Below are 9,515 nucleotides of genomic sequence, written 5' to 3'. Positions count from 1 at the left end.
GGCAATCATTAAACCATTATATTATCATGAATTGTAATGTCACATCAGAGGACAAATTCAAGGAACTGATCAATTAAATGGTTCATTTAATTGGATATAAACTCAAAATTGAAAGTGGGCATATAACATTGAGTTGTTTAGACATAGTTTATTGTAACTATATGTTTTTTTTCTTGAATTTTAAAGGTATATCGTTTTTTATTTGGGCCGAATGGTAACTACGACATGTTATAGCTTATTAGGCTATAACTGTTACAATGCGGTACCACACTTACACATTGACAAGTCCAGAGCGACTTACTCCAAGTTAGGGAGTCGTTATGACACTGATTGATTGTGTATGTGTGTGTAAATGTGTGTGAGTGATTATTGCTCCTCAGCCTTCCCTGACAAGTCAGAGTCGTTTGTCTTACCCCACTAGACGAGCACATCTAATGTTTCCAATCTATTTAATTACCATTACAGCGTTGACATGCTGTTGTGTTGTTGTTGATGTGCTTGGTCTCTGCATGATTTAAATGATTCCCTCTGGGGAAAAAAGCATTTGTCACAATCTGCCTGGCAAGTGGTGGTGTGTGGGTGGTGGCGTCCATGTGTGTGACAAGTTTAAATGAGCTAGCAAAATACATAATTCCTTTCAATAGAGTGTCAAAACAACTTGCATTTCTGCTTACTCTCAGGGCAATTGTTGTGTTGTTGTAATCATGTTATTAACAGCCATCAGTGAACAAGTCAGCATTGGCTGGATGGAACAGTGAAGCAAACCCAGACCCACCTCAAGTGGATTATGTGCTGTCCAGACATTTTGTAATGGTGAAGCTGTGGCATTTTCTATCCATGGCAATTTCCAACTGTACACCAGGGGCAATGCGAGTGCATTTTACCATCTAGTACAGTGTTTCCCAACCTTTTCGGTTACTGTACCACCAATAGAATTTTGCTCTGCTCGGAGTACACCTGAAGAACCCCCCTCATGTGCATTTTAGTTTCCCTATGATCTCTTGAGTCTTCTCAAGTATCCCCTTTGGATAGTACACCCAGGGGTCTTAGTACCCCTGGTTGGGAACCACTGATCTAGTAGGCTCGCGATGAGCTAGGGCAGGGGTTCCCAACCAGGGATACTAGGACCCCTGGGGGTACTTGGACTACGCACAAGGCGTACTTGAGAAGACTCATGAGACCATAGGCTTCCTGGTAAAATGCACATGAGTGGGAACTTCAGGGGTACCCCTGGCAGAGCAAAATTCAGTAGGTGGTACAGTAACCAAAAAAGGTTTGGAAACCACTGAGCTGAGGTGTTGGGGATGGAGTTGAGGACAGGCCTAAACCGTGAGCTACGGCTGAGCATCGTAGGTTCAATCCCAGTGCTAGGCACACATCGTCATCTACAGACGGCACCACACCCCATCATTAAAAGGTATGCACTAAGCAATATGAACATACTAGGCCCACCCATACTGAGAATGCATCATATCATGAACAATGCGTTGTTTCCCGCCATTCCTTCATTTTGGTACAGCCAGTCCCCTTACCTGATTATCAGCTGTTGTCAAAAGCACGTTAGCCTGAAAAGAAGATTCTGTACCTCAATAGCATGCAGCGAATTCTACCAGATGAAACATCTTACTCAATTGTAAAAATTTTGCATACTATAAAACGTTATATTTTTGCATACCCAAAAAGCCTCATATTTAGAACGCAAGTACAGGTATTTGGACACAGCTAGTGTGTCAAAATCTGTTCTTTACACACCATGGACACCACCTGTGTATCCAGCCCTCCCCTGTATGGTCCGACAGCAGAGTACATTTCAGCTGCATAACCTCTGTAATTACACAGTAATAGACTAGTAATTGACTGTTAAGTACATTCCGTAAGGGATTGCTGGTGAGCAATGGTTATGACTGGCAGATCATCCAAAGAAAGAATTCTGGGTTTGTATGTAAGGTAATATAGGTTCAGGCTATGGCCTATGTAGGTAGGCTATATATAGCACTCTTCAACGCTTACCCCAAGAGATACTGTAACTATAAGGAAAGGATCGTAAGTTCATTTATTCTGCATACTGTATTCTGATTTCACAATTTAAACCTTCAACGAGTCTAAGATGGTTACTCCAAGCCTAGAAAGCCCTAAACAAAGTGAGAGTTTGAGAAAAAGAGAGGGAGATACACTCTAATGAATGCTCATAATCAAGCAAGCTCATCGGGAGCTGGTAGGGGGATTATTGAATTCTCAGCCTTGGAGGAATTTTAATGAACTTTGTCTCCACCTGTGAAAAGGCCTGCCTCCTTCCCTCGGTCAATGGTGCTCAATAAGGCAGCCATCCATGTAATAACATCCATGTAATTTGAAATCCTCTGCTCTTTATACCTGGAGAGAAAGAGAGCGAGAGAGAGTGTGAGCGAGATATAGAGAGAAAGGGTGAGAGAGCACTAACCCAACACACTTGGTACAGTAGATTTCCCCTAACCAGGGTGACTTATGAAAGAGTGTCCGAAAGTATGAAAGTGTTATCGTTATTTCACCATTGTAGTTTCATCTCAATAGCTCTTCAAAAAAGAGGACTACTAATAGAATTGCTTAGGTTTTACCCCACACTGCGAGGGACCTGCTTTTAAGTTGGAATAAACTGCAAGTTACAATTGCATAAATTGCACAATTTACAGCAGTCATTTGAAAAAAAATTGGTGTCATTATGTGGAACGCTGTTCCTATCGGAATAGACTGTGAGGCAGGCTCATGTAACCGTAACAATTCAGTAACTGACATCCACACCCATGGGATTCCTGCTAAGCCCTCTCTCCCATGTTCCAGAATGGATGGGTGTAATGGTTGTAAACCAAATAACAGACATTTTTATTTAGAGTGTTCGCAATGATGGGGACGCTATTGAGAATGACTGGAAAGACATTCAATGCCAATACACTGTGTTCACAAAATGAGATACGGGGTACGACTCGATCCTGTATATATGATTGCAGTAAAAGCACATTCCCTTAAGAGAAAGCAAAAGCAAAGTGAACATGGATGATTTGAGTCTGTTATCGTTTATAATGTAGGTAGCTTTTGAATAACAGAAAATACTATCAATCCATTGATCCTAGTGAGGAAAAATATGAGCATTGTTGTACTAGAGTGTACAGATTCCTAGTCAATACCTGGTAATGCGGGCTGAAAAGGAAGTGTATTGTACAAGTAAGTTATGGGTCATTTGCATACAGATACCTGCAAAACAATCGCTCCTGTTCTCCGGTATTTTATGAGCATTTCATCAGCATGGAAAAATAAGGCTTAATCTGTACATCAAGCTTTTGAAAACAGTTACTGCTTAGGCAATGACTAATGTAACCATTGTCACAGGATCCCTGGCAACCTACACACACACACACACAGTCTTGTACAGCTAACCTTGTGGGGACACACAATTCAGTCCCATTCTGTAACGTCCTGACCAGAGTTATTATGTGTTTTGCTTGTTTAGTGTTGGTCAGGACGTGAGCTGGGTGGGAATTCTATGTTGTGTGTCTAGTTTGTCTGTTTCTATGTCCAGCCTAATATGGCTCTCAATCAGAGGCAGATGGTAATCGTTGTCCCTGATTGAGAATCATATATAGGAGGCTTGTTTTGTGTTGGGATTTGGTGGGTGTTTGTTTCCTGTCTCTGTGATTGTCTGCACCAGATAGGTCTGTCTCGGTTTTTGCACATTTGTTATTTTGTATTGTTGTTTGTAGTGTTTCACTTGTTCTTTATTAAACATGTTTAACACTAGCCGCGCTGCACTTTGGTCCTCTCCTTCACCCCTGGAAGAAAACCGTTACACATTCAAAATCCTATTTTCCCTAACCCCTAACCCTAACACGTACTCTTACTCTAACCTTAACCCAAAAACCTAGCCTTAACCCTTAACGTAATTCTAAACCTAACCCTAACACTAACGCTAACCTTAACCCCATAGAAATAGCATTTGATCTTGTGGGGACCAACAAAATGTACCCAGTTGGTCAAATGTTTGTTTGTTTGTTTACTATTCTTGTGGGGACTTCTGGTCACCACAAGAAAAGTTAAACACGTCCATCGACACACACTGACAAACACCGACACAGAGTTATAGAAAAGCCACAGCATTGACTTCTGTGAGTTGACATTGTCTCAGTCAACATCTCTGCCAGTGTGGAGTAGTAAATCTTACCTGGCTTTCATGTTAACGTCAGGGCAGCATGTGCACCTATTAAAAAAAAAAACATCTCATTTGGAGAAGACGCTCCGGGGAAGGCCATTCTTTCTGACGCTTCACTGAGTCTTAAGAAAAGTGGGTTTGAAGAAAAGCGTGTGACCCTTTCTTTCACCCCCTCCTCTCCTCCTACACACCCTCTCTATTTTAATCAAGACTCCCACTTAAAGCAAACAGGTGTCTCTCTCTTTCTACAGAAATACATTCACAAATATCTTTTATATTAGGGACATCTTTCGAATCTATCAGTATTTCCCACTTCCTCTCGGATCAAAATCAAATGAAATTGTATTTGTCACATGCTTCTTAAACAACAGGTGTAGACTAACAGTGAAATGTCTACTTATGGGACCTTCCCGATGATGCAGAGAGAAACAAAGAGGGAATAATAGAAAAATAATAACACGAGGAATGCAGCTGTAGAACTTTTTAAGGATTTGAGAGCCCATTCCGAGTAATTTCAGCCTCCTGCCTTCTTCACGACTGTGCTGGTGTGTGTGGACCATGATAACACCTTAGAGATGTGGACACAGAGGAAGTTGGAAGCTTTCGACACGCTCCACTACAGCCCTGTCAATATGGAATGGGGGCAATTAGCTCTTTTCTTACTGACGTTCAGGGAGAGGTTGTTGTACTGGCAGCACACTGTCATCATCGTCGTCAGTGATCAGGACAACCGCCGTTGTGTCGTAAATTAAGCAAACTTAATGATGGTGTTGGAGTTGTGCGCTGCCATGCAGGGGACTAAGCACAAACCCCTGAGGGGCCCGTGTTAAGGGTGGTGGATGTGTTGTTGCCCACCCTCACCACCTGAGGGTGGCTCGTCACAAATTCCAGTATCCAGTTGCATAGGTAGGTGTTCAGTCCCAGGGTCCTGAGCTAAGTGATGAGCTTGGAGGGCACTATGGTGTTTAACGTTGCACTTTTGTCGAGGTGTCTGGGATGATGGTGTTGATGTGAGCAATGACCAGCCTTTCAAAGCATTTCATGGTTACAGATTTGAGTGCTACGGGGAGATAGTCATTTAGGAAGGTTACCTTGGCGTTCTTGGGCACAGGGATTATGATGGTCTGCTTGAAACATGTATGTATTACAGACTGAGTCAGGGAGAGGTAGAACATTTCATACAAAATTATGTGATCACCCCTTCAAATGAGTGGATTTGGCTATTTCAGCCACAACCGTTGCTGACAGGTGTATAAAATCGAGCACACGGCCATGCAATCCCTATAGACAAACATTGGCAGTAGAATGGCCTTACTGAAGAGCTCAGTGACTTTCAATGTGGCACCGTCATAGGAAGCCACCTTTCTAACAGGTCAGTTTGTCAAATTTCTGCCCTGCTAGAGCTGCCCCGGTCAGCTGTAAGTGCTGTTATTGTGAAGTGGAAACGTCAGCTGTGAAGTGGTAGGCCACACAAGCTCACAGAATGGGACTGCCGAGTGCTGAAGCGTGTAGCGCGTTCTCGGGTTGCAACGCTCACTACCGAGTTCCAAACTGCCTCTGGAAGCAATGTTAAACTGCTTCCAGATGCCAAGCGTCGGCTGGCGGTGTAAAGCTCACCATCATTGGAGCAGTGGAAACGCGTTCTCTGGAGTGATGAATTATGCTTCACCATCTGGCAGTCTGACGGAATCTGGGTGTGGCGGATGCCAGGAGAACGCTATCTGCCCCAATGCGTAGTGCCAACTGTAAAGTTTGGTGGAGAAGGAATAATGGTCTTGGGCTGTTTTTCATGGTTCAGGCTAAGCCCCTTAGTTCCAGTGAAGGGGAATCATAACACTACAGCATACAATGACATTCTAGAAAATTCTGTGCTTCCAACTTTGTTGCCCTGTGCACAAAGTGAGGTCCATACAGAAATGGTTTGTAATGATCGTTGTGGAAGAACTTGACTGGCCTGCACAGAGCCCTGAACTCAACCCCATTAAACACCTTTGGGATGGTTTGGAACGCGGACTGCAAGCCAGGCCTAATCACGCATTATTAGTGCCCGACCTCACTAATGCTCTTGTGGCTGAATGGAAGCCAGTCCCCGCAGCAATGTTCCAACATCTAGTGGAAAGCCTTCCCAGAAGAGTGGAGGCTGTTATAGCAGCAAAGGGGGAACCAACTCCATATTAATGCACATGGTTTTGGAATGAGATGTTCAATGAGCATGTGTCCACATACTTTTGGTCATGTAGTGTATGTCTGATCGAAAATGGGCTAAATCCAAATCATGAAATATCCAGCGCCGAAAATCACTGTGCTTCTTCACATGAAGTTGACAAATCTGAGCATACATTTGTAGCATATTGAGTAGTAGGCTATACAAAGCATATTTAATCCAAATTGCTATTTCCAAAGCTCCAATCAAAACACGTTTTCTGTAAAGATGCAAAAGTAGGCCAATCTTTGCTAAAAATGTATTTTACTTATTGAATAGAAAATGTAAGTTGCACACCCTCAATTCCCCTGCCTGCCCTGTTTGTGCTTGACGATGGATGCAGGTCGTCAGTGGCGGCCCCGCTGCTGTACAGACCCAATGTGGCGGTAGTGTTGGTCTGCGATTCACTTCAAACTGTAAATACATAAGTCATTTAACAAAATTGTGTTGATATTGCAAGAAAATATTGTCATTTCACATAACCATACCACCTGCTACATTCATGACAACAATACTAACTGGAACAAGCTAACGTTAGCTAGCTATCCAAGTTGTTAGTTAGCTAGCTAAGTTAGTTAGCTAGATACCTTATATTAACCAGTAATACGAAATACGACTAAACGTTTTAAAAGGTTAGCTGTCACCTTGAGGCTTGATAGGGGGCAAAAATTATTTTCCCTGAAGGGAAGGCAATTTCGTTATTTGTTAGCTAGCTAGGCTAACGTAAACACACTCACTTTTGTACATCGCCTTGGTCCGTACAATTGACCTTATTTTAGCGCCCCAAAAACGTAATACTTCCAGATCAACTGTAATGTCAATACCATTCTAAAGCACAATTTCTCCCCTTTCCAACAGAATTAACGACATGACCTCTACGCTGCCAGTTTCTGCATAATTCAAGAAGGCAATGAGCTCCGTCGGGTCTTTTTAAAAATGGCGGGTGGGGAAGGGAAACTAATGCGTGATAGTGAGACGGAGAGGAGATGTGTGGGAAAACGGCTTTTTTTCACTCGATCTGTACAATTTATCACCTTATCGCCTCTAAAATGTAAATAAAACACTATAAAGAGTTTATATAATGTGTCATTACATACCTATTTGAAGGTTTGTGTCGAATTTGAATCGGGTTTTTAGGGCGGTGCTAAAGTGATCTTCAGAAGTAAACAGTGGCTTTGAGAGTCGTGATTGCTTACAGTGATGATGCAAAAAATGACTAGGTATCCCCCCTTACCCCCGTCACTGTCCATTTCTTGTTTTTAAACGATGAGAGAAGTGCTACACCTGGTGGAGAGAGATTGTAAGACAGAAATAGTTGCTTTATGCGCGCTGTACGTTACGGCATGACACGTCACAATGTAACGGAGGGTCAGTTTTTTAAAACTTTTCTCCAATATTATAGAGCCATTACCATGTCGATCAACGCTTGAATAGAAACGTAGATCACACCCCAGATTTTGAAGTCAACACAGTCGCTACAGTCCCATTAGTTTTCTTTGTAGCCTCGTTTGAATGTCGCGGTTGCGCACATTTGTACGGAATGGGAGTTCCGTGAGTTTACGTTACCAGTTAGCTTTTACCCCGTATCAAGCCCAGCTAGCTAGCTAGCTAGCCTTACTGGCTGCTAGCCAAATTAGCTAACATTTTTGATTCTGGTTAATAAAATAAATAAAACTTCTCAAACTAGCTACTCACTTTAGCGTTAACTTCTTTGACGTATTTTCTGCACAGCTGTCACGTTCCTGACCTGTTTTCCGTTGTTTTTGTATTTGTTTAATATGGGCAGGGCGTGAGCTGGGTGGGTAGTCTATGTTATGTGTTTCTATGTTGGGTTCAATGTGTTGCCTGATATGGTTCTCAATTAGGGGCAGGTGTTTGACGTTTCCTCTGATTGAGAACCATATTAAGGTAGGCTGTTCACACCGTTTGTTTGTGGGTGATTGTCGTCCGTGTCAGTGTTTGTACCACACGGGACTGTTTCGTTTGTCTAGTCTGTTCCTGTTCGTGCGTTCTTCGTTTTATGTAAGTTCTCATGTTCAGGTCGGTCTACGTCGTTTTGTTATTTTGTAATTTATTCAAGTGTACTTCGTGTTTCGTCTTGTTTAAATAAATTCATCATGTATTCATCACCCGCTGCGTTTTGGTCCGATCCTTACTCCTCCTCTTCAGACGAAAAAAAAAAAAAAAAAGCAACCGTTATAGAATCACCCACCAACCAAGGACCAAGCGGCGTGGGAGAAAGCAGCAGCAGCGATCGCAGGATTCCTGGACATGGGAGGAAATACTGGCCGGTAAAGGTCCATGGGCACAACCTGGAGAATATCGCCGCCCTCGTGAAGAGCTGGAGGCAGCTAAAGCCGAGAGGCGGCGGTATGAGGAGGCAGCACGGAAACAGGAGCAAAATCTGGACTACACTACGTGGGAGGAGATCGACAGGTGGGCGATCGACCCAGGGAGAAAGCCGGAGCCTGCCTGAGATTCTTTGGCGCAGTGTGAGGAGGGATACCGGCGAATGGAGGCAGCACGACGACGTGGTAGGAAGCCTGTTAGTCAAGCCCAAACATTTATTGGGGGGGGGGGACTAAAGGGTAGTGTGGCAAAGTCAGGTAGGAGACCTGCGCCAACTTCCTGATCTTACTGTGGAGAGCGAGAGTACGGGCAGACACCATGTTATGCGGTAGAGCGCACGGTGTCTCCTGTACGTGTGCATAGCCCGGTGCGGGTTATTCCACCTCCCCGCACTGGCAGGGCTAGATTGAGTATTGAGCCAGGTGCCATGAAGCCGGGAGGAGGAAAGCAACCGTTACAACAGCTTCTCACTTCTTTGTTTCACCACACATATACACACTCATTTGTTGTGCAAAATTCAAAAATGACAGTTGGAACTCGACAGCGGAAAATACGCGATTCTTGTTGCTAGTGTAACAGTATAGCTTCCGTCCCTCTCCTCGCCCCAACCTGGGCTCGAACCAGGGACCCTCTGCACACATCAACCACAGTCACTCACGAAGCATCGTTACCCATTGCGCCACAAAAGCCACAGCCCTTGCAGAGCAAGGGGAACAACTACTTCTAGGTCTCAGAGCGAGTGACGTCACCGATTGAAACACTATTAGCGCGCACCACCGCTAA

The sequence above is a fragment of the Salvelinus sp. IW2-2015 genome, linkage group LG9, assembly GCF_002910315.2.
Source record: "Salvelinus sp. IW2-2015 linkage group LG9, ASM291031v2, whole genome shotgun sequence".
In the NCBI taxonomy this organism is placed as follows: domain Eukaryota; kingdom Metazoa; phylum Chordata; class Actinopteri; order Salmoniformes; family Salmonidae; genus Salvelinus; species Salvelinus sp. IW2-2015.
Note: the sequence above shows the minus strand (reverse complement) of the source record.